Source organism: Ranitomeya imitator, chromosome 1 (assembly GCF_032444005.1).
Source record: "Ranitomeya imitator isolate aRanImi1 chromosome 1, aRanImi1.pri, whole genome shotgun sequence".
NCBI lineage: Eukaryota > Metazoa > Chordata > Amphibia > Anura > Dendrobatidae > Ranitomeya > Ranitomeya imitator.
In genome coordinates, this window is record NC_091282.1 from 454,553,569 (window position 1) to 454,579,506 (window position 25,938).

The 25,938-nt window shown below is 42.3% G+C and overlaps 1 protein-coding gene across 1 annotated transcript in view; it reads right to left on the reverse strand.

Annotated features, from left to right (window-relative positions):
• Positions 1-25,938, reverse strand: part of PTPRD (protein tyrosine phosphatase receptor type D) — an 878,514-nt gene that overhangs the window by 605,944 nt on the left and 246,632 nt on the right. The window lies entirely within an intron of this gene.

The following is a 25,938-nucleotide window of genomic DNA, read 5'->3' on the forward strand; positions in this document are numbered from 1 at the left end:
TTGATGCATACAGATGTTTACAGCAGGGTTAAGATTGCTAACCAATGCCTAGTCTAATATAGTGGGGTCCATTGGATTCCAAGCAGGTTTTTTTTCATCATATTTCCCTAAGTATAAGAATGTAGGCAACCGCCAGTTCCGGTAGCTTTCTAATGTGGGCGCTCCTGCCTCGTTGCATTGAGAGACGCAGCGTCAACTACAGCTAGGTGTGCACACGACTAATAGTGTAAGTATTTTGGTGTGACTAAAGGTCAAGCTAGAACTACTCTTAATAGAAAACTTTTTCATATGGAGAATGTATAAATCCAATGAAGTTTTCATCCACATAAGAAACTGCCAGCATAAGAGGTGCCAGCAAATGATCTTATCTGAATGGAGGAGTGCTGATTTTATCCCCTTTGGCAGATTTTGGAGAAAGAGATATCAGTCATATTGGATTCTGAAAAGCACGTTCTTATAGAAGTTAAACTGTTTCCCTAGAGGAGTCTGGCAGAGGCTTCTTACCTCTCTTTTTTCAGAATATGTGAAGTGTGGGGATCTTGGAAAGACTGCTTGTTTGGTAACTGAATAACATGATATTTGATTGCCTTCATACAAAACAAAAAAATGCAAGGTGCTACATGGTGCTGATTCTTTTGTTTACCCCTTAATGACCGCCAATACGTCTTTTTACTGACCTGAGATATAACAGACTAGAATCTCCATACAGGTGACAATCCAGCAGCTGGCGGCTGGACACTATAGCTGACAACTTGCTGTATCAGCCACGGTCATTGTTTGCACCATCCAAATCTGTTTAACCCCTTAGATGCTGCCATCAAAAGTGATTACATGATATAAATAGTTAACACAGTGTGGGGGTTTCCTATTTAACCCCATCGGCACCCAGGGATCATCTTTGTGTGGTCCTGATGGTTGTCATTCATGGCCAAATAGCGGCCTTTGCATCTCCTGGCTACAGCGGCCTGTACAGAAGTTAGTGATATTTAGATGTCAAAAATACACTTTTTAATTTCTGTCATGCCACTTTACATTAATTCCTAAAAATCACCTGAAGGGTTAATAAACTACCCGACAGCAGTTTTCAATATGTCAGGGGGAGTTGTTTTTAAAATGGTATAACTTTTAGGGTTTTTCCAATATAGGACCCTCAAAGTCACTTCAAACCTGGATAAATCCCTAGAAAATAAATTTTGTACATTTCCTTGAAAAAATGAAAATTGGCTGCTACATTTTTAAACCTCCTAAAATGCAAACAAAATAAAATAACATTTTACAGATAGTGCTGATGTAAAGCAGGCATGAGGGAATTGTTATTTAATATTGTTTTTCTGTGGTATGACTATCTGGATTGTAGGGATAATCATTCAAAGTTTGAAAATTGCAAATTTTTTTAAATTTTTGTCACATTTTTGATTTTTTTTATAAATATACACAAAACATATCTACCTAAATTTACCTTTATCACAAATTATAATGTGCCATAGAAAAACAAACTCAAAATCACTGGGATTTGTTGAAGAATTCCACAGTTATTGCCACATAAATTGACACTGGTCAGAATTAAAAAATTTGTCCCGGTCACTAAGGGATTAAAGAGGGAGAAATAGATGCTCAATGTGTAGCATGCTCACCTATAGGAGATATGCTACAGACAGACACAACTGTGTTAGAAAGTTTTGTTACAGAGAAAGTGTAACCAGGTGTTCACTGCCCCATCTGAGAACAACATGATGAAGGGGCAAAGATCCTATTTCCAGCAATGAGTGCCTTGTAATGACCAGGCCGAAGGTTTCCTGCTATCCACCCCCACATGGTGTCCGCAGCCGAAGGAATTATGACACGCACCGATCTCGGGGATAACAGTTGCTTATACTTCAGCAGGAACAGGAATGATAACTTGGAACAAATAAGGAACAGTCTCGTGGGTTGTCCACGGCAAATACAGTTCAAACTTAGATTGGATTCTGACTCAGAATTAAGGTTCTGGAGCTTTAAGTACCTGTATTTGTTCCAAGCAGTACTTGCAGGAAATTATAAGAGGGTTCAAAGTCTTTTCGGGCGTATGAGTACAAGAGGAGATGCATAGCGAGGGTATTCACAGACCTGGCGTCCTGTATCCATTTCACAGCGGCCCATGCAGAAATATACTTGAAGTAAATAACGGATAATTTGCGGTGAGGCAGGAGACCCTCAATTTCCTCAACACGCGGGGCAATAGGTTCTTCTGTGCACTTCAGTGCAACCTAATGCTGCAGAAACACGGGTAAATCCAGACAGCGCAAGACCCAGGGTTAAAAGAAAAATTGAAAGTCTTTAGCCATCTTGGCTGTAGAAGCCAAGGGAAAAATCATAGGCATTAGACCTGGCTGTATGTCTTGAGATGAATAAGATTAAGAAAAGGATGAACCTCCAGTCATGGGGCCAGGAGGGGTTGAGGTCTGCTCTGGGTCACATCTTGTACCAGACTCCACAGGGAACTTTCCAGGTAGCTCCTCTTATTGAATATTGGTGACAGGGTCACTGACCAATAGGATCTATACCCAATTCTGTGTGAGATCGTACGTTGAGAAAAATATAAATCATCCATTTCACCAGGAATTGGTGCTGGAACCCACCAAATGAAAAGTGCACTTAATAGAACACTGAAACCCATACCTGAGGAATATATGAGATTAGTGAGTTTTGGATTCATTTAAACCATATAGCAGTGAAAGGATAACTTAGGAGTGAGTTGCAGTGTAAAGAAGCTATTCACTGTCCAGGGTTACTTAAAGGGACATACACAGTTTAGACCGCGTCATTATACACTTACTAAGCAGTTTTGATAAAATCTGTTTTATGTGCTGCAGATCCGCCAGTCCACCAGTTCTCTAAAAGCTGAGCTCTGTATAACCCCACGTCCACCACAGATTGACATCTTTCTTTCTGCACTCTGCATAGACTCCTACCAAAAAAGAAAACCCTTTAAAAAGATATCTGTATTAAATATGCAGGTAAAAGAAGAAATATATCCTCTTAATTGATGGAAGAGGATGACAGTAGAGGGTAATATAAACATCCAAAATAAATCCTACAAAGACGCACTCCGTCTTATCCCGGATGTTGGCACCCCGCTCAACGGTGAGTATCCCTAAGACACCCTAAAACAACAATAAGGGTCTTATTTCCCATAGTAAACAGGTTGCTGCTGAAAAAAATCTCAATACCTGATAGAAGCTCAATAAGGAAATGGTACTTAGCTCAGTCTTCCTTGGGATCCATTATCCCTCATCCTGATGAATTTTCCCTTTTTTGGGTATAGTTGTCTACTAGTGGATTGTTTCCTACAATGGAGAGGAAGGGAGACCAAGGTGCTCCCGTGGGTCCTCAAACTCCAGTGGCCATAGAAGACTGTGCATAGGCAGAAAGCTACCAATTAGTGGTGTAGGCGGGGTTATACAGACCTTATGAATATGGAAGTCTACATGGCTTAGGAGACCTCTAGTGATAATTTCCTACTGATAAAACAGTGATTTTATCAAAACATTAGCAACCAATCTAGTAAGTAATACAGCCAGGTACAGACTGGAGCTGAAATTCAATCTTGGCATTTGAAATCACACATGCCCATGTTGTCCCCGTCCACATGAATCAGAGAGGATATATATTACTAATATTACCCTGGATGGAGGAAAGGAAGATTTTTTACAAGACCAATATTTCTAATGATACCCATAGCCTGCTGGGGTAAGCGACGGAGTCAGCAACTTTGTGCTCCATCACCACTCTTAATACTATGGCTGTTACCTGTTTTGTTAATAACAGAGCAACAAGGCAGCCCATGACCAGACAGGCCCTTCTAGCATTTGCCAGATGGCCAGTCCGGCCCTGGATCCATCACAAGAATCAATGACTCTGCCTCTTCAATATGCTGCTTTCAGAATAGGAAAGACAAACCTAGCGATAGATTCCCTTTAATAGAATGTCTGCTGCTGATCCCATTCAACTGACTGGGCATATGCACGTCCGTTGTATGAAATTCAAAAAATAATAAAAACAAAAGGGAAAATAATATTGCTGAAGCTCTGTATTCAGATGCATTAATACAGAGATATTCTCCACTAGAGGCAATAGGAACTGTCAAGGAAAGGACAACGAGGGGTCGCACAGATCCCACTGCTGTTACCTTTATATCGAGATGAAACATGACCTGGATAGCTTAATCCATTGGTCCATTATTAAGTTGGAAGGGATAAAATAGTTTTACAGTGATGTGCGTGCATGCTGTAAGGTTTGCGGTAAGTGGAGCGCACCCATGGGGCAGCGGGGTACTTGGTACCGGGTCCTGCGGTTCACAGGGGGATGTCACGGTGGCTGACCCGTTCCGTGGCCCTGGGATGTTCGTGTAAAAAGGGAAAGGTCTTTAAAGGGATAAAGTTTGTGCTCATGACGCCACCTGTGGTAATCGGTCAGGGTGACCGACGCTGCTTTAAAGGGTCCACTGGGGTGATGTTATGGCAACTAGATAGTATACCTTCCCACAGGTGAAGTATGTCTCCAGGGCTTCCCAGTATGTAGATGGTGGATGGTGAGAGGCGCAGAGAAGAACGAGGACACAAGGTTGCAGTCTCTTTACCTTTACTGAAGACTTTAGCATCCACAGTCCAGGGCACCAGATCACAGGGCAGGCAGAGTCCGGCCAGTTTGGAGGCAAGTCCAGAGTCCCCTTTGTCCAGGTGGAAATCAGTAGCCTTCCGTTGCGCTGCAGTGTTGTTGTCCCTTACTGCTAAGCTTCTCATAAGGTCCTCACAACCGTTGTAGATGTTATGTCTCTCTCTCTGTCCCCCGGATAGGATAGGACAAACCCATATGACTGGTGGCTTGAGGTGGTTTATAGGGGCTCTATCATCCCCCAGCCTCTAAGGTTGCCACCGTGCCTCCTGTGTGTAGGGCGGACAGGTAACGTGAAATTAGCTGTCCTAACGGTCTCTGGATCAAGGCATAAAGAACATTACTCCCTCGGTGTTCCGGCTACCGAGCTTCTGCGTAGGGCTGATCCCCTTCTGATATCCACTACTTTGTTGCGACTTCTTTTGCACACTCGCTGCAATACAGTTCTGCCTTCGATGTCTCTTTCCAGGAGCTGCAGCTCTGAGGGCATGCACAGCTCTGTGTCCTTCTCCCTTGCTCTCTGACAGGATCCCACCTCTGCCAGGGACCAACTACCTGAGCGAAGCTCAGAAAGCAACTGACTAACTTTCCCTACAGGTCACCAGTTTTACCAATGTGGGGAGTGACCTAATAAATAGGAGCAAGAGCTCCCCCTGGTGGCCTGGAGTGTGAAATGTGTTGCATGCTTGTGATACCTGGATGCAGTTGTCCTTCTTTGCCTCCAAACCTAACATCACTCTCCCCTAGAGAAAAATGACATTACTGCAATGACCAGTACCCTGGGGCGCTGCATAAGCACAGGAATCGGTTTTCATAAAAATGTCCCTTCAGGGTTATTAGCTCCATAAACCCGCTTAAGTTTAAGCAAGCAAAATATAGCTTTCTGCGGCACAAAGTGAAAACAAACAGAAAGCAAACAATCCATATAGCACTGCCGGACTGCCCACTCAGGTCAGTGTCTTAGCAAACACATACTGGAGGCCTCCACACCTCCAGTCATAGACCATGTGCCAAACAACAGCCTCCATTATATAAGCTGTTAACCACATCCAGAGGTGAGGCATATGGGTAGCTAGACCCGCCCATCTCTCAAAGCTACCCTTAACCCGGTGTCAGGTGCAACAAACAAGCCTCTCATTGCTTACAGAGAAAATAATCCGGGTTACATCACAGAGATCAGCCATGTCTGTGACACCTACCTCCCATTGACTATGCGACCATTAGCCACCCTACATACCTCCCCCTTTGCCTAAAGCCATGGGGCTTGGCACTTTCTACTACCAGAGAAGGGATACTTGAGAGGGCATTGGCATTACCATGTAGCTTCCCTGCTCTATGCTCTACATGGAAGCTGAAATCTTGTAGGGCTAAGAACCAGCAGGTGACCCTAACATTTTTGCCCTTTGTTTCCCGCATCTAACTGAGTGGGGCATGGTCTGATAGCAATATAAACTTGCATCCTACTATATAATATATAAGTATATAAGTATATATAGCATATAATGTGTCCACCTCCCACTTTATGGCCAAAAACTCCTTCTCTATGACTGAATAATTCCTCTCACATCAGGATAGCTTTCTACAGAGATAGAGAACAGTGTGCTCCTCCCTGTGTATTTCCTGGGAAAGTACTGCACCTAAACGGACCTCTGAGGTGTCCGTTTGGAGTATAAACTCTTTCTTAAAGTCGAGGCCACCAGAATCGGTTGCATATACAAGTCCCTTTCATTTTTTGAAATGATGTCTCTGCCTCTTCAGACCATTTGACCATTACCGATATCGTCCCCTTAATGAGGTCACTCAGGTTGGCCATCATGGCAAAGTTCGGGATGAACCTCAAGTAGTATCTCATGATCCCCAGGAAGGCTCTAACTCACTTTTTTGACACTCTAGGCTATATTTGGATTGCCTCCACTTTACTAATTTAAGGTTTTATCTTGCCTCTATCCAATATACAGTGGGGCAAAAAAGTATTTAGTCAGTCAGCAATAGTGCAAGTTCCACCACTTAAAAAGATGAGAGGCGTCTGTAATTTACATCATAGGTAGACCTCAACTATGGGAGACAAACTGAGAAAAAAAAATCCAGAAAATCACATTGTCTGTTTTTTTAACATTTTATTTGCATATTATGGTGGAAAATAAGTATTTGGTCAGAAACAAACAATCAAGATTTCTGGCTCTCACAGACCTGTAACTTCTTCTTTAAGAGTCTCCTCTATCCTCCACTCATTACCTGTAGTAATGGCACCTGTTTAAACTTGTTATCAGTATAAAAAGACACCTGTGCACACCCTCAAACAGTCTGACTCCAAACTCCACTATGGTGAAGACCAAAGAGCTGTCAAAGGACACCAGAAACAAAATTGTAGCCCTGCACCAGGCTGGGAAGACTGAATCTGCAATAGCCAACCAGTTTGGAGTGAAGAAATCAACAGCGGGAGCAATAATTAGAAAATGGAAGACATACAAGACCACTGATAATCTCCCTCGATCTGGGGCTCCACGCAAAATCTCACCCCGTGGGGTCAGAATGATCACAAGAACGGTGAGCAAAAATCCCAGAACCACGCGGGGGAACCTAGTGAACGAACTGCAGAGAGCTGGGACCAATGTAACAAGGCCTACCATAAGTAACACACTACGCCACCATGGACTCAGATCCTGCAGTGCCAGACGTGTCCCACTGCTTAAGCCAGTACATGTCCGGGCCTGTCTGAAGTTTGCTAGAGAGCATTTGGATGATCCAGAGGAGTTTTGGGAGAATGTCCTATGGTCTGATGAAACCAAACTGGAACTGTTTGGTAGAAAAACAACTTGTCGTGTTTGGAGAAAAAGAATACTGAGTTGCATCCATCAAACACCATACCTACTGTAAAGCATGGTGGTGGAAACATCATGCTTTGGGGCTGTTTCTCTGAAAAGGGGCCAGGACGACTGATCCGGGTACATGAAAAAATGAATGGGGCCATGTACCGTGAGATTTTGAGTGCAAACCTCCTTCCATCAGCAAGGGCATTGAAGATGAAACGTGGCTGGGTCTTTCAACATGACAATGATCCAAAGCACACCGCCAGGGCAACGAAGGAGTGGCTTTGTAAGAAACATTTCAAGGTCCTGGAGTGGCCTAGCCAGTCTCCAGATCTCAACCCTATAGAAAACCTTTGGAGGGAGTTGAAAGTCCGTGTTGCCAAGCGAAAAGCCAAAAACATCACTGCTCTAGAGGAGATCTGCATGGAGGAATGGGCCAACATACCAACAACAGTGTGTGGCAACCTTGTGAAGACTTACAGAAAACGTTTGACCTCTGTCATTGCCAACAAAGGATATATTACAAAGTATTGAGATGAAATTTTGTTTCTGACCAAATACTTATTTTCCACCATAATATGCAAATAAAATGTTAAAAAAACAGACAATGTGATTTTCTGGATTTTTTTTTTCTCAGTTTGTCTCCCATAGTTGAGGTCTACCTATGATGTAAATTACAGACGCCTCTCATCTTTTTAAGTGGTGGAACTTGCACTATTGCTGACTGACTAAATACTTTTTTGCCCCACTGTATATCAAAAATATTTGGCTTCTTCTTTCCCCAAGGCACATTTCTTCAGGTTGATTGAAAACTCTGCCTTCCTTAGAGCATCAAACACTACCTGGACCTTTTCCAGATGACTATAGCAGTCCTGGCTGAAGATAACAATATCGTCCAGGTATGCCACCATGTATTGCTTATGGGGTAAAAAGATTCACCCTCTCTGGAAGGTCGCAGGGGCCCCCTGCAGTCCAAATGGCATCCGGACATACTGGAAGCAGCTGTCCGGTGTAAAAAATGGAGTCTTCTCCTTGGCTCCCTCTGCCTTGTTCATCTGCCAATATTCCTTTGTGAAATTCAAGGTGGTTATGTCCCTTGCAGGCCCAAGTCTCCTCAGCTCATTGACGCTTGGCATGGGATATGCGTCGATCTTGGAGATCACATTCAATTTCTGATAGTCGTTGCAAAACCTCCATTCACCATCGGGCTTTGGGACCAGGACAGTCAGACTTGACCAACCACTCTTAAATTCCTCAATGTGTAGTTTCAGCATATGCTCTACCTCCTTGGAGATCACTTCTCGACGGGCCTCCAGAATTCGATAATGCTTCACATTTACGCGAACGTGTGGCTCAGTCAGAACTTTGTGTTCTATGACCTTTGTGCACCCTGGCAATTCTGAGAGCAGGTCCCTGTTCTTTTGGAGCAACTCCCGGCACTGCTGTTTTTGTGCCTTCAACAGCGTCTCCACTATGGCGACACCTCCAACCTCGCCTTCTGGCAGGCCCAGCAAGCACGGAGTTTAAGCCGGCGCTCTGTTTTGCCACACTTGATATAGTTTCCGTCTTCCTGGTTAATGAATTTTATAGTTTACCTCACCAAGCTTCTCCAACACCTCATATGGCCCTTGCCCTTTGACCAAGAACTTCCTCTCCACAGTAGGAATTAGCACAAGGACTACGTCTCTTGGATTGAACTGCCTTACCCCTGGCCTGAGGTTCTTGTGTCTGGAGGAGATGTCTTTTTACGATGGGCATCACCTTCGCAATCCTCTGCTGCATCAATGCTACGTGTTCGATGATGCTTCAGTGGGGCGTAACTTCAGCTTCCCTGATTTCCTTGGCTATATTCAGAAGTGCTCATGGATGTCAGCCATACAGAAGTTTGAAAGGTGAGAACTCTGTAGATGCCTGTGGAAACTCATGGATGGAGAACAACAGATATGCTAAGAGACAGTCCCAGTCTCTACCGTCCTTTTCCATGGCTTTCCTCAGCATGCTCTTCAGCGTTTTATTAACCTTTCGACAAAGCCATCTGTCTGAGGATGCTACACTGAAGTCCTCAACTGGGAGATTTGCAGGACCTTGCATAACTCCCTCATCACCGTACTCATAAAAGGTGTTCCCTGGTCGGTCAGGATCTCCTTTCGTAAACCTGTCCGGGAAAAAGCATGGACCAATTCGTGGGCTATACTCTTTGTGGAGGAGTTTCTTAGGAGAATTTCTTCAGGATAGCATGTGGCATAGTCCAGGATGACCAATAAGTATTGATGCCCACAAGCAGATTTAACCTGGGGATCAACCAAGTCCATAGCAATTCTCTCAAACGGCACTTCAATAATGGGTAATGGCTTGAGGGGATTTTGAAAGTGACAGGTGGGGCAGTTTACTGACATGTAGGGCAGGATCTGCAATTGTTTACAATTTCCCTACATCACCCTGGCCAATAGAACCTCTGCACAAACCAGTCTCGCATTTTTTTCACTCCCAGATGTCCCCCGAGATGTGTGACTGGGCCATGACCAACACCTTTTGTCTATAGGGCCCCAACACTATGAGCTGTTCCACCAGCTTCTCTATCACTTTCGTGACCCGATACAACAACTCCCCATTCATCATGAAACAGGGAAGCCTTGTGTCAGCCCCTGGGTCCTGTTCAACCCCATTTATGAAGGTGACATAAAAGACTTCGCTCAGGGTTAGGTCCCTATGTTGGGCAGACCCAAAATTCTCACTGGTCACACCTAACCCCAGAATGTCAGACTTAAGGTTCAGGGGACACTTCCTCCTTATCCCCCACAGGGACACAAAAGGGAAATCCTTCTGAGTGTGGTGATACCTCAGTATGGTTAACTGGCTCCCTATTCACGCTAACAAACTCAGAACCCTTCCTCTACAGATTCCAAAAAGAAACAAAAGTCCTAACCTCTAATAATAGGGTGCAACAAGTCCCAAACAAAGCCGACCTCATGGCACTCATCAGTACTGTGGGTCATTTCAATGTCCACATAGGGTAGTGGACATTGAAACTCCACCTGGCTTCTTCACTTTCTCTCTGCTAACATCCCCACCATCATCATGGGTGACTTTAATATCCCTTTCGACACCCGCCAGCCAGCAGCCTCCAAACTCCTGTCCCTTACCTCATACTTTGGACTTACTCAGTGGTCCTCCACAGCCACCCACACAGATGGACATACACTAGACCTCATCTTCACCCGCCTCTGTTCCTTATCTAATCTCACAACCTCTCCATTCCCCCTAGCTGACCACATCTACTCACCTCATCCTTGTCCTCCTCACCCGCCCCCCATGTCCAGCCACTAGCACATCCCTGCAGAAACCCTAGACATTCACAGACTCTCTGACTCGCCTCTACCTCTGTCCTCCATATCTTCACTCCACGACATGGACAGCGCCACCGCTTTCTATAACGCCACCCTCACTTCAGCCATAGACTCGGTCGCCCCTCATGCATGGCAAAGTGTGATGAATCAATAGACAACCCTGGCACAACAATCTCACAAAAAACTTTGACAAGCATCCAGGGTCGCGGAGCGGTGTTGGAAGAAAACACGCATTTCAGACCACTTCACTGCTTTCGAACAAGCTACACTTGCCTTCAAATTATCCCTCACCTCTGCTAAACAGACCTATTTCACAAACCTTGTATTTTCATTATCCTACAACTCAAAACAACTGTTCAGCACATTGAACTCTCTCTTCCACCCTCCACTGCCACCTCCAACTCCTCTCATCTCATCTGAGGACTTTCCCACCTTACTTCAAAAACAAGACCGACCAAACAAGGCAAACCTTTACTGTTCTACCACCCCAACCACTCCATATACCAGACCTCTGACTTTCCCAAATAACCTCCCTCTCCAACATCACTGAAGGAGAGGTTACTCACCTCTTTTCCAAATCACACCTCACCACCTGTGCACTTGACCCCATCCCTTCCCACCTGCTTCCCAACCTCACTAACACGCTCATTCCAGCCCTAACCCATCTCTTCAACCTATCGCTATATTCTGCTATCTTCCCCTCTGCCTTCAAACATGCCACCATCACAACCATCTGCCAAAAAAACAAACCTTGACCCAACTGCTATACCCAGCTTTCGCCCCATATCACTGCTCCCGTTTGCTTGAAAACTCCTTGAGCAGCAAGTCCATGCTCAACTTTCCTCCCACCTCTCATCTAACTCTCTCCTTGACAACTTCCAATCTGTCTTCCGCCCTCACCACTCCACCGAAACTGCCCTCACCAAAATTACTAATGACTTACAGCCAAAGCCAACAGACAGTTCTCCATCCTCTTCCTTCTCGACCTGTCCTCTGCCTTTGACACAGTCGACCACTGTCTGCTGCTACAAATTCTTTATTCCCTTGGCATCAAAGACCTTGCCCTGTTCTGGATTGCTTCATACCTTTCCGACCGCACATTTAGTATTTCCCACTCACACACTACCTCCTCATCCCGCCCTCTCTGTGTTGGTGTCCCTCAAGGCTCTGTCCTGGGGCCCCTACTTTTTTCCATCCATACCCTTGGCCTAGGACAACTCATAAAGTCCCATGGCTTCCAGTACCACCTGTATGCGGAAGACACTCAGATCTACCTCTCTGGCCCAGATATTACCTCCCTGCTATCCATAATCCAGGAGTGTCTATCAGCCATATCCTCCTTCTTCACCTCTCGCTTCCTAGAACTCAATGTAGACAAAACCGAACTCTTCATCTGTCCTCCACCTTGCGTATCTCCCCTACCTGATCTATCTATTATGGTAAACGGCATGACGCTCCCTCCCACACCTGTAATCCACTGCTTCGGAGTAACTCCCAACTCTGCCCTTTCCTTCAAACTGCACATCCAAACTCTGCCACCTCCTGTCGCCTCAAACTCAAAAATATTGCCAGAATCCGTCCCTTCGTCACCCCTCAATCTACTAAAACTCTTGTGCATGCCCTCATCATCTCCCGCCTCGACTACTGCAACACCCTCCTCTGTGGCTTCTCCGCTAACTCTCTTGAACCACTCTAGTCTGTCCTCAACTCTGCTGTCCATCTAATCCACCTCTCTCCTCGCTACTCCCCTGTTTCTCCCCTCTGCAAATCCCTCCACTTGCTCCCATTTCCCCATCAAATCCAGTTCAAGCTACTAACACTGATCTACAAAGCTATCCACAACCAGTCCCCTCCCTATATCTCTGAACTAATCTCCCAATATCTTCCCTCACGCAATCTTCGATCCTCCCAAGACCTCCTACTCTCCACCACACTTATTCGTTCCTCACACAACCGCCTCCAAGATTTCTCCCGAATATCCCCATCCTCTGGAATTCCATGCCTCAAGACATCCGATTATCCACCACCCTAGCATCCTTCAGACGGAACCTGAAAACCCATCTCTTCAGGAAAACCTAGAGCCTGCAAATACCATTCTGCTGCCTCACCACTACCCGAGCTGCTGCCTCACCACCACCAGAGCTGCTGCACCCCCGACCTTCTGTCACCATTATCCCGTAGAATGTAAGTCCGGAAGGATAGGATCCTCTCCCCTCTGTACCAGTCTGTCATTGTAAATTCGTTTACTGTAAATGATATCTATAACTCTGTATGTAACCCCTTTCTCATGTACAGCACCATTATTATTATTATAATAATATGTTGTTATTATTATTATTATAATAGTAATTTATACTAGCCAGCAGTTATTTGTCTGCTAGGCTGCTTTGACACATCAATTTTTTGCCATCAGTCACAATCCGTCGAATGTTGAAAAAAACTAGTCCATCGCAGATTGTGAAAAACTGATGTGACGGATTCGTTTTTTCGACAGATCTGACTAGCTGATCCAGCTAATTAGATCCTATGAAAATCGGAGCATGCTCAGTTATAAAAAAAAATGGAATCCGTCACCAGATTCCATCATTTGACGGATCCAGTGCCATAGGATTCCTTTCTAGCAAACGACGAACGGCGACGGATTCGTCGCTGTCTGTTTTTTCGACGGACACAAAAAATATTACTATATCCGTTTTCTCCGTCCACTGGAAAAACAATTTTTGACGGATCCGGCAAAAAACGGATGAAACGTGAGGCCATCAATCGCAATCTGTCGCTAATACAAGTCTATGACAAAAAAACGGATCCGACTGCAACTCTTGCCGGATCTGTTTTTTTCAAAATTCGCCGGATTGTGACTGATGACAAAAAACTGATGTGTGAAAGCAGCCTTACTCTGTGACTCTATTGTTGCATCTCCTCTTGGCTTGAGGCACTTTAACTTACTATTATTAATTTTTGTATCTATTGTATTATTTTGCATGGTAATAAAGAATTATATTTTTGTAAACCCAATATTTTTAAGACACTTGTTGATTCTAAGAGACTTAATGTCTCAGGGGTCATTATATTTCTTTTGATTGTGGAGTGCTGCCCCATTTTTTTCTAGGACATTTATGTTTATCCATTTCTCTGCACTAGGTCTTCTCCATCTAGATTGCTTAGGATGGCTAGCAGGCATTTTGTATGTAGTTTTGCATTACTTGAAGCAAACATTTGGCCCAGAAATCTTGTATCTGGTGTTGTCATTGTCATTTCCGTTTTTCTAGTGGACTGTCCTGTGTAGATAATGCATATCCGATACTTTCCTACATGCTTGGCATAAACCCTGCGCATATCAGACCCTGGATGCTACCACAGCCCCGTTATGATATATTGTGTGCCAGGGATTTTGCATTAGAAGCTGGACAAAGTCTTTGGAAAGATCAGATGGGCTTCTAGAGGAGCGGGGATTAGAAAGAAGCATTCCTAAAACAGCAGATGTAGCCACGTTGCTTAGTAACAGGGTGTTGGTGCACTTTTTATAGTTCACAAATTTTAAATCTGACATTTATTTTGGGCACTCAGATTCACCCGTTACAACAGCCAAACATTTATTTCAACATTTGCAACTCTTTTTTCATCCACTGCTTTAGTGACTTGTAATAATTTATGTTTCAGTAGGGAGCAATATTCCTTAAAACACCAGAGTGATGTAATCCTTGTAATATTCCCTGCTGTGCGTTACTGCCATCATGGAAAACTTCCCAGGCAAGCCATGGAGCATGAAATGTTACTTTCCTAAATGCATGTAATCATCCAGAAGCTCTGCCCTGATATGTGTCGCGGCCCTAAGGCCCTCCATGCCTTATAGAGGACAAGACATCACTGTTATCTAAGCTTTAGCTGGTTACATGCAAAGAACAGGAGAAAGCACAAACACTGTGAAGATATGGAACACAGCATATCCCCAGAATGTCCTCACCGACCCGCTGAAGAACAATGCATTTATGTATCACACTTGAAAAGACAAGCTTTTATTCCTGGAGAAGAAAAGAATATCAGACTGGGAGAATTAAAGGTCTGGCATGCCCAAATAGGTAATATTTCCACTGCTTAACCGTGTTCACAAAGGCTAGTAGCAGATGCAAGTATGCCCCAGAGCAATTTATACAAGTGCAACCTCTAGTGAAACCGTTCACATATATTACTCCACTTCTGCAGTCAGTACATTTCTTACATTAAGTATTGCAAGACGTAATTCATGGGGCACATAGTTTAAATGGATATCAAGCAAGGCACCAAGCATGCATCCACATGTGCGTTCTACAAAGCGCAGAAGTAATAAGAAGATCCTTAAAAATAGAGAAACGATTGTTCAGTCAGTCTATCTATCTATCTATCTATCTATCTATCTATCTATTACCTATCTAATATCTATCTATGTCTTTTTTCGGCCTTACTAACTATGTTACTATTATTGTTTCATACAATTATTAGGTTCTGTAGAAGGACGTAGATCTGGGGATTTATTATGATGGAATATAGGCTGAACTGGATGGACAAATGTCTTTTTTCCGCCTTACTAACTGTGTTACTATGTTACTAGGTTACTATCTATATATCTAATATCTATCTATCTATCTATCTATCTATCTATCTATCTATCTATCTATCTATCTATCTATCTATCTATCTATCTATCCCATATCTATCATCTATCTATCTATTATCTATCTATCTATCTATCTATTACCTATCTAATATCTATCTATATATCTAATATCTATCTATCTATCTATCTATCTAATCTATCTAATCTCTATCTATCTATCTATCACCTATCTAATATCTATCTATCTATATATCTAATATCTATCTATCTATCTATCTATCTATCTATCCCATATCTATCATCTATCTATCTATCTATCTATCTATCTATCTATCTATCCCATATCTATCGTCTATCTATCTATCTATCTATCTATCTATCTATCTATCTATCTATCTATCTATCTATCTATTACCTATCTAATATCTATCTATCTATATATCTAATATCTATCTATCTATCTATCTAATCTATCTAATCTCTATCTATCTATCTATCTATTACCTATCTAATATCTATCTATCTATCTATCTATCTATCTAATCTATCTAATCTCTATCTATCTATCTATCTATTACCTATCTAATATCTATCTGTCTATCTATCTAATATCTATGTATCTATTATCTATCTATCTATAGATCTATCTATCTATCTATCTATCTATCTATCTATCTATCTGTCTATCTAATATATATCTATTATCTATCTATATATAATCGTCTAAGGGGCACTTCCATCTGTTTGTCTATCTGTCTGCCATGGAAATCCCAAGTCGCTGATTGGTCGCGGCCAGCGGCTGCAACTAATCAGCGACGGGCACAGTCCAGCCGCGAAATGGCCGCTCCCTAGTCCCCTGTAGTCAGTTAATAATAATAATAATAATAATTTTTATTTATATAGCACCAACATATTCCACAGCGCTTTACAAATTAAAGTTCCCCCTCCATACTCCCCCCAGTCAGCCCGCTGCCCACATAGCGTTTTAGCAGTCCGTTAAACCGACTGCGTTACACCGCGGCATAACGCGGTGCAACGCAGTCTGTTAACGCTGCTATTAACACTGTGTGACGAACTTTTTACTATTGATGCTGCCTATGCAGCATCAATAGTAAAAAGATATGTTAAAAAAAAAATGGTGCTATTCTCACTTTCCGAAGTCCTCCGATGCATGCGAGCAGCGAGGCTGCCGCCAGCTTCCGTTCCCAGAGATGCATTGCGAAATTACCCAGATGACTTAGCAGTCTCGAGACCGCTAAGTCATCTGGGTAATTTCGCAATGCGTCTCTGGGAACAGAAGCTGGCGGCAGCCTCGCCGCTCGCGCGCATCGGTCGACCCCGGAGGGTGAGTATATAACTATTTTTTATTTTAATTCTTTTTTTTTTTTACAGAGATATGTTGCCCACACTGCTGTATACTGCGTGGGCTGTGTTATATACTGTGTGACTGATATATACTATGTGTGCAGTGTTATGTACTACGTGGGCTATGTTATATACTACGTGGCTGCTATATACTACGTGGCTGCTATATACCACGTGCCTGTGCTATATACTATGTGGCTGCTATATACTATGTGGCTGTGCTATATACTATGTGGCTGTGCTATATACTACGTGGCTGTGTTATATACTACATGGCTGTACTATATCCTGCACCCCAAACCCCCAACATCCTGCGACCAATCAGCAACAGACGCAGTCCAGCCGCGAATTGACGCAAGATTTAAACCACACTTCACTGATTGGTCGCGCCCGGCCTCGACCAATCAGCGATAATGGCACGGTATTTAAACATCACTTCGGTCATTGGTCATGCCTGGCCGGCCGCGACCAATCAGCGATGTTGGTGCGGGATTTAAACACCGCTTCAGTGATTGGTAGCTCACGGCCAGCCGCGACCAATCAGCGATATTGGCGCGGTATTTAACCCCCACTCACAGCGCAACGTACATACATACATATTCTAGAATACAGATGCATAGATGCATTAGAATCGGGCCACCATCTAGTCTATCTAATATCTATCTATCTATCTATCTTTTAGCTATCTAATATCTATCTATTTATCCCATATCTATCTATCTATCTATCTATCTATCTATCTATCTATCTATCTATTTATCTATGTATCTTTCTATCTATTACCTATCTATCAATTATCTATCTATCTATCTATCTATCTATCTATCTATCTATCCTATCTATTATCTATCTATCTATTTATTTAATATCTATCTATCTATCATCTATCTACCTAATTATCTATCTATCTATTATCTATCTCTCTATCTACACTACTGTTCAAAAGTTTTGGGTCACTTAGAAATTTCCTTATTTTTGAAAGAAAAGCACAGTTTTTTTCAATGAAGCTAACATTAAATTAATCAGAAATACACTCTATACATTGTTCAGCTGCAAACGTTTGGTTTGTAATGCAATATCTTCATAGGTGTATAGAGGCCCATTTCCAACAACCATCACTCCAGTGTTCTTATGTTACTTTGTGTTTTCTAACTGTGTAAGAAGGATAACGGATGGTTAGAATACCCTTGAAACCCTTGTGCAAGTATGTTAGCACAGCTGAAAACAGTTTGGCTGATTACAGAACCAATAAACCTGACCTTCCTTTGAGCTAGTTTAGAATCTGGAGCATTACATTTGTTGGTTCCTCTCAAAATGGCCAGAAAAAAAGAACTTTCATGTGAAACTGGACAGTCTATTCTTGTTCTTAGAAATGAAGGCTATTCCATGTGAGAAATTGTCAAGAAACTGAAGATTTCCTACAATGGTGTGTATTACTCCCTTCAGAGGAGAGCACAAACAGGCTCTAATGGGAGTAGAAAGAAGTGTGAGGCCCTGCTGCACAACTGAGCAACAAGACAAGTACATTAGAGTCTGTAGTTTGAGAAATCGACGCCTCACAGGGCCTCAACTGGCAGCTTGATTAAATAGTACACGCAAAACGCCAATGTCAACGACTACAGTGAAGAGGCGACTCCGGGATGCTGGCCTTCAGGGCAGAGTGGCAAAGAAAAAGCCATATCTGATACTGGCTAATAAAAGGAAAAGATTAATATGAGCAAAAGAACACAGATATTAGACAGAAGAAGATTGGAAAAAAGTGTTATGGACAGACGAATCCAAGTTTGAGGGGTTTGGATCACACAGAAGAACATTTGTGAGATGCAGAACAACTGAAAAGATGCTGGAGGAGTGCCTGATGTCATCTGTCAAGGATGGTGGAGGTGATTGTTATGAAAGGCAATTCAATTCAATTCCTCTCAATGGAATAGGACACTGCAAGGGCTCTAAGAGAAACCCACAACGCTTAGCAAACTCCAAGTCCATCAAATTTAGGGCAGCGCCTGAATCCACAAATGCCATGACAGAATACGATGACAAAGAACAGATCAAGGCAACGGACAGAAGAAATTTTGAATGTACCGTACCAATGGTGGCAGACCTAGCGAACCGCTTAGTGCGCTTAGGACAATCAGAGATAGCATGAGTGGAATCACCACAGTAGAAACACAGCCCATTCAGACGTCTGTGTTCTTGCCGTTCAACTCTGGTCAAAGTCCTATCGCACTGCATAGGCTCAGGTCTAAGCTCAGGTAATACCGCCAAATGGTGCACAGATTTACACTCACGCAAGCGTCGACCGATCTGAATGGCCAAAGACATAGACTCATTCAAACCAGCAGGCATAGGAAATCCCACCATGACATCCTTAAGGGCTTCAGAGAGACCTTTTCTGAAGATAGCTGCCAGCGCAGATTCATTCCATTGAGTGAGCACGGACCACTTTCTAAATTTCTGACAATATACCTCTATCTCATCCTGACCCTGACAAAGAGCCAGCAAATTTTTCTCTGCCTGATCCACTGAATTAGGTTCATCGTACAGCAATCCGAGCGCCAGGAAAAACGCATCGATATTACTCAATGCAGGATCTCCTGGCGCAAGAGAAAATGCCCAGTCCTGAAGGTCGCCGCGCAAAAAAGAAATAACAATCAAAACCTGTTGAACTGGATCACCAGAGGAGCGAGGTTTCAAGGCCAGAAATAATTTACAATTATTTTTGAAACTCAGAAACTTAGTTCTATCTCCAAAAAACAAATCAGGAATAGGAATTCTTGGTTCTAACATAGATTTCTGATCAATAGTGTCTTGAATCTTTTGTACTCTTGCCAAGAGCTGATCCACAAATAAAGACAGACTTCTAATGTCCATCGCTACACCTGTGTACTGAACCACCCAAATGTCTAGGGGAAAAAAAAGGCAAAACACAGTGCAAAGAAAAAAAAATGGTCTCAGAACTTCTTTTTTCCCTCTATTGAGAATCATTAGTACTTTTGGCTTCCTGTACTGTTATGAAAGGCAATTCAGTACTACAATGGACATAGCGGTCAGAGCACATACAGTGATCTGACAATAACCCAAAATCATAGAACGAGCTCTGAGACGTGGGAACTCTGCAGACCGCAATCCCTAATCCTCTCCAAACAACACTAGAGGCAGCCGTGGATTGCGCCTACCTCTGCCTATGCAACTCGGCACAGCCTGAGAAACTAACTAGCCTGAAGATAGAAAATAAGCCTACCTTGCCTCAGAGAAATACCCCAAAGAAAAAGGCAGCCCCCCACATATAATGACTGTGAGTTAAGATGAAAAGACAAACGTAGAGATGAAATAGATTCAGCAAAGTGAGGCCCGACTTTCTTAACAGATCGAGGATAGAAAAGGTAACTTTGCGGTCTACATAAAACCCTAAAGAAAACCACGCAAAGGGGGCAAAAAGACCCTCCGTACCGAACTAACGGCACGGAGGTACACCCTTTGCGTCCCAGAGCTTCCAGCAACAAATTAGACAAGCTGGACAGAAAAAATAGCAAACAAATAGCAAAGAAGAACTTAGCTATGCAGAGCAGCAGGCCACAGGAATGATCCAGAGAAAAGCAAGTCCAACACTGGAACATTGACAGGAAGCCAGGATCAAAGCATTAGGTGGAGTTAAGTAGAGAAGCACCTAACGACCTCACCAGATCACCTGAGGGAGGAAACTCAGAAGCCGCAGTACCACTTCCCTCCACCAACAGAAGCTCACAGAGAGAACCAGCCGAAGTACCACTTGTGACCACAGGAGGGAGCTCTGCCACAGAATTCACAACAGGTGATGTGATGGTCTGGGGTTGCTTTGGTGCTGGTAAAGGGGGAGATTTGTACAAGGTAAAAGGGATTTTGAATAAAGAAGGCCATCACTCCATTTTGCAACACCATGCCATACCCTGTGGACAGCGCTTGATTGGAGCCAATTTCATGCTACAACAGGAAAATGACCCAAAGCACACCTGCAAATTATGCAAGAACTATTTAGGGAAGAGGCAGGCAGCTGGTATTCTATCTGTAATGGAGTGGCCAGCGCAGTCACCAGATCTCAACCCCATTGAGCTGCTGTGGGAGCAGCTTGACCAGATGGTACACACAAAGTACCCATCAAGCCAAACCAACTTGTGGGAGGGGCTTCTGGAAGCATGGGGTGAAATTTCTCCAGATTACCTCAGCAAATTAACTGCCAGAATGCCAAAGGTCTGCAATGCTGTAATTGCTGCAAAGGGAGCATTCTTTGATGAAAGCAAAGTTTGAAGGAGAAAATTATTATTTCAAATCTTTCTTAGAAAAAAATGTAGCTTTTATTTCATTTATTAAAAAAAATGCATTTTGTTTCCACCACTTGTGGCCTTATCAAAGAAGAGAGCAGAATAAAGATAAAATTATCTAAGTAAAAAAAGGATCTAGATTCTTTCTTTCTTTCTTTCTTTCTTTCTTTCTTTCTTTCTTTCTTTCTTTCTTTCTTTCTTTCTTTCTTTCTTTCTTTCTTTCTTTCTTTCTTTCTTTCTTTCTTTCTTTCATCTCGGACATGCTCGAGTAATATGTTCGAGTCCCAGCAGCTACATGATTTGCGTCTGTTAAATAGCCGCAACACATGTGGGGACTACCTGTGTATTAGGCAATCCCCAAATGTGTTGCGACTGTCTAATTGTCATTTCTTAATTACATTTCAAACTGAGGAAAGGGAAACTTGAAAGCGCTTTGCTATCTTATTATAGCCTTCTCCTGCTTTGTGGACGTCCACCATTTTCATTTTCAGAGCTCTAGGCAGCTGCTTAGAAGAGCCCATTGCTGCTGGTTTTTGGCACAAGGTTAGAGGAGGCTGGTTTTTATAACGCTGGGAAATTTGCATCACCTGGCCTTTCCTAACAATGGTAGTGAACAAGGCATAACCCTAACAGGCTAATCAAAGTTAAAAACCTTGGTCTAAGTTATCTGAGCACACCAATCTCCAACGGTGCACAAACTTTTGCATTGGCTCAGCTATCTTTTATATATATATAGATAGATAGATAGATAGATAGATAGATTTGCCTAAAATACAAAGGAAATGTGTCATCTTTTAACTTTACCCCCTTTTATTTTTTTAGCCCTTCTATTGATCTCATATTTCTCATAGGTTGTAAAGGGAGTGAATTATGATTGTTATTTTTATGTTAAGAATTATTTATTATATAATCAATTATTGTTAATACAAAACTAAAGGTTGCGTTTTAATATTTTTTTAAGTATTATTATTTATTTTTATTTATTGGAGAGGACGTATCTGAGTATGACACTTACACACCACTCGGTGACACTGCACACATGTCACTATTACTTTGCAGTCATCCACAAAATGTTTCCACGCTGCGATCCTAAACTTCATCCTCCCTTATCCTTTTGCAAACAACAAAACATTGAGGGAATAAGGCTAAGTGCCCACGTTGCAGAATCTAAGCAGAATTTTCCTCATCAAAACCGGACTCCGTTGCCAGGATATCCGCTCAAGTTTTTCTAGCATTTTTCATGCGTTTTTTTTCATGCGTCACAATACAATTCTATAACAGCGAAATCGACGCGATTCCGCAAAATTAATGAACATGCGGCATTTTTTTCCGCCATGCGTTTCCGCCGCGGAAAAAAAGCAGCATGGACACAACAATTGCTGAATGCCGTTAAAATTAATGGGATGTGTTTTGTAAGTGTTTTTTAAGCATTTCCAACAATTAAAAAACGCAATGTGGGCACATAGCCTTAGGCACCAAAGATGCATGTTAGCAGATCCCGATCACTGTTACTACAGTCGTGATATAAGCTAGCAGTACACTAGGTTTTTATTGCAAGTTTCAGCTGCTTCTCCCCCTAGTGTCTAAAATGTGTATAACCAACTTTGGTGTCTTTGTTGGTCGCATTGTGTTCTGTTAACCTCTTCTTTCATAACTGTTATTTTTCACCTGACATATCTTCCATTACCTGTTAGTCTACACCGGACTTTGTCTTTAATTTATTTATACAGAGTCACAAATTGTAAAAAATGTAAAAGAGTAAAAGTATGTATATCTTAACTATAGGATACTGTATTTATATATTCATCTGATTTATGAAATGAGTTGTAGTACTTGACATGAGGCATAGCAGATAGCAGAGACTATATATATATATATATATATATATATATATATATATACACTATGTACTAAACCCATGGGTCTCATTTTGGACAAGCATTCTAGCTGTGCCTGAATTTTGGTTTTATAACTAGCAGCATTAAGGATAATTAACTATTGTTCTTTTCACAAGCATTCCTAGGTTCAGATGTCCAAGTATAAAGGAATTTACTCGATGAGCTGTGATTTATCTTAGTCTGTTGACCATGATGAATGGCATTGCAGAGAAAACTGTTTTTTTGTGGTTGATAAACAGGCTGATTAGAACCACTCATTGTCTACTCAGGTAAAGGTGGAGAAGTTGTCTGAAGACTTCTCTAATGTTGTTGTGTGGATTTGCTGTTTTAACCCCTTTACCCCCCGAAGGTGGTTTGCAAGTTAAAGGGAACCTGTCACCAGTTTTGTGACATAGCAGCTAAAAATATCACATTATTCAGTGTCAGCATTCCCTAAATCCTTATATAACCCTCTGACTACCCTTGTTTATTCCGGAAAAACCTTTATAATTTCTCCAGCGTTGTATGGTATGGTGCTCTTTTCAGTCCGGTCCGATGGGTGTGGTTTCAGGCCTCTGCATCCCTCATCCCGGCTTCTGCTCTCCGCCCTCATGACATGGATAACAATCCACATCACCATGCGACATCTTGCGCCTGTTCAGAAATATCGCGGTTTGCTCCTGCACAGTATTCTTTTCCCAAAGCCGAAAAACAGAAGTGCGCATGCGCTGGCAAACATAGTTCCGGTCATGAGCCGGAAGTACATGTGTTGGCACATGACACTTTTTTTCAGCTTTGCCCACAGTTGGGCAAAGAATACTGTGCAGGTGCAGAACGCAATATTTCTGAGCATGCGCATATGTCGTACAGCGCAAGAGGCGTCATCCATGAAGTAGGACGGCGAGCAACAGCCAATGGGAGTGATGTAGAGGCCCGAAACCACGCCCATCAGACGGGACTGAGAAGATTACCATACAGCGCAGGAGAAATTGAAAAGGTTTTATCGGGAGTATACAAGGGGAGTCTGGGGGTTATATAAGGATTTAGGGAATGCATAGCAGACACTGAATAAGGTGATATTTATAGCTGCTATGCCATAAAACTTGTGACAGGTTCCCTTTAATGACCAGTCCAATTTTTACAATTCTAACCAGTGTCACTTCATGAGGTCATAACTCTGGAACACTTCAATGTATTTCACTGATTTTTTTACATATTGTCCTTCATGATAGTGATAACATTTATTCAATATAACTTGCGTTTAGTTGTGAATAAAAAGAAATTTGGCAAAAATTTTGAAAATTTAGAAATTTTTAAACTTTGAATTCTTATGCCCTTAATTAAATCAGAGAGATATGTCAAACAAAATAGTCAATAAATTACATTTTCCACATGTCTACTTTACATAACCACAATTTTTTAAATACTTTTTTGTTATGAAGTTATAATGGTATAAAGTTGACCAGCGAGTTCTTTTTCCAGCAAAATTTACATTTTGTTAGAGACCACCTCACAGTTGAAGTGACTTTGAGGGGTCTATATGATAGAAAACACCCAAAAGTTACACCATTCTAAAAAGTGCACCCTTCAAGGTGCTCAAAACCACATTCAAGAAGTTTATTAACCCCTCAGGTGCTTCAAAGGAATTTTTGGAATGCGGAACAAAAAATGAACGTTTAATTTTTTTTCACAAAAAAATTACTTTAGATCCCAATTTTGTTTTATTTTCACAAGAGTAACAGGAAAAAAATGGACCCCAAAAAGTGTTGTGCAATTTTTCCTGAACATGCCGATACGCCATATGTGGGGGAAAACCACTTTTTGGGAGCATGCCAGAGCTCGATATGGAAGGAGCGCCATTTGACTTTTTGAATGCAAAATTTGGAGATCTCCTGATGTGTCTAAACAGTGAAAATACCTGACAAATGACACCATGTTGGAAACTAGACCCCTCAGGGAACTGATCTAGATGTGTGGTGAGCACATTGAATCCTCATGTGCTTCACATAAGTTTATAATGTTGAGCCATGTAAATAAAAAAAATGACATTTTCCCCACAAACAAGTTTTCTAGCCCCAAATTTTGCATTTTGAGATGGGAAACAGGTGAAATTGCCCCATTCTGCAGCTCAATTTCTCATGAGTACTCTGATACCTCATATGTGGGAGAAAACTATTGTTTGTGTGCACAGCAGAGCTCGAAAGGGAAGGAGCATTATTTGACTTTGTGAATATAAAATTTATTGGAATGTCCCATTTTGAGAGCCCCTAATGTTCGTAAACAATGGAAATCCCCCATAAATGACCCCATTTTGGAAACTAGATCCTCAAGGAATGTATTTAGATGTGTGGTGAGCACCTTGAACACCCAGGTGCTTCACAGAAGTTTATAACGTTGAGCCGTGAAAATATAAAAAATCACAAAAATTGTATATTAGCTCCAATTTTTTATTTTCACAAGGGTAACAGAAAAAATTACACCATACAATTTGCAATGCAATTTCTTCTGAGTATGCCAATACCCAGAGCTCCCAAGCATCCCTCATACTGCGGGACTGTCCCGATTTTGAGGCTGTGCCCCACACTCCCACACATGTCTCTGCTTTTCCCGCACAGCCAGCAGGAGAAGCAGACAACACGCCTCCTTGTATTAGGCCATGTCCTTCCGTATCTTCTTCTCTGGTGGTTCAGAGTGGAATAGAGGACATTCTGAGGTACATGTGTGTGTGTGTGTCCGTGTGTGTGTGTTACAGTACAAGGCAGTGTGTGTTACAGTACAAGGCAGTGTGTGTGTTGCAGTACAAGGCAGTGTGTGTGTGTTACAGTACAAGGCAGTGTGTGTGGGTTACAGTACAAGGCAGTGCGTGTGTGTTACAGTACAAGGCAGTGTGTGTTACAGTACAAGGCAGTGTGTGTGTTGCTGGTGGTTCATAGAGGAAGAAAGGACATTCTGAGGTATGTGTGTGTGTCCGTGTGTGTGTTACAATACAAGGCA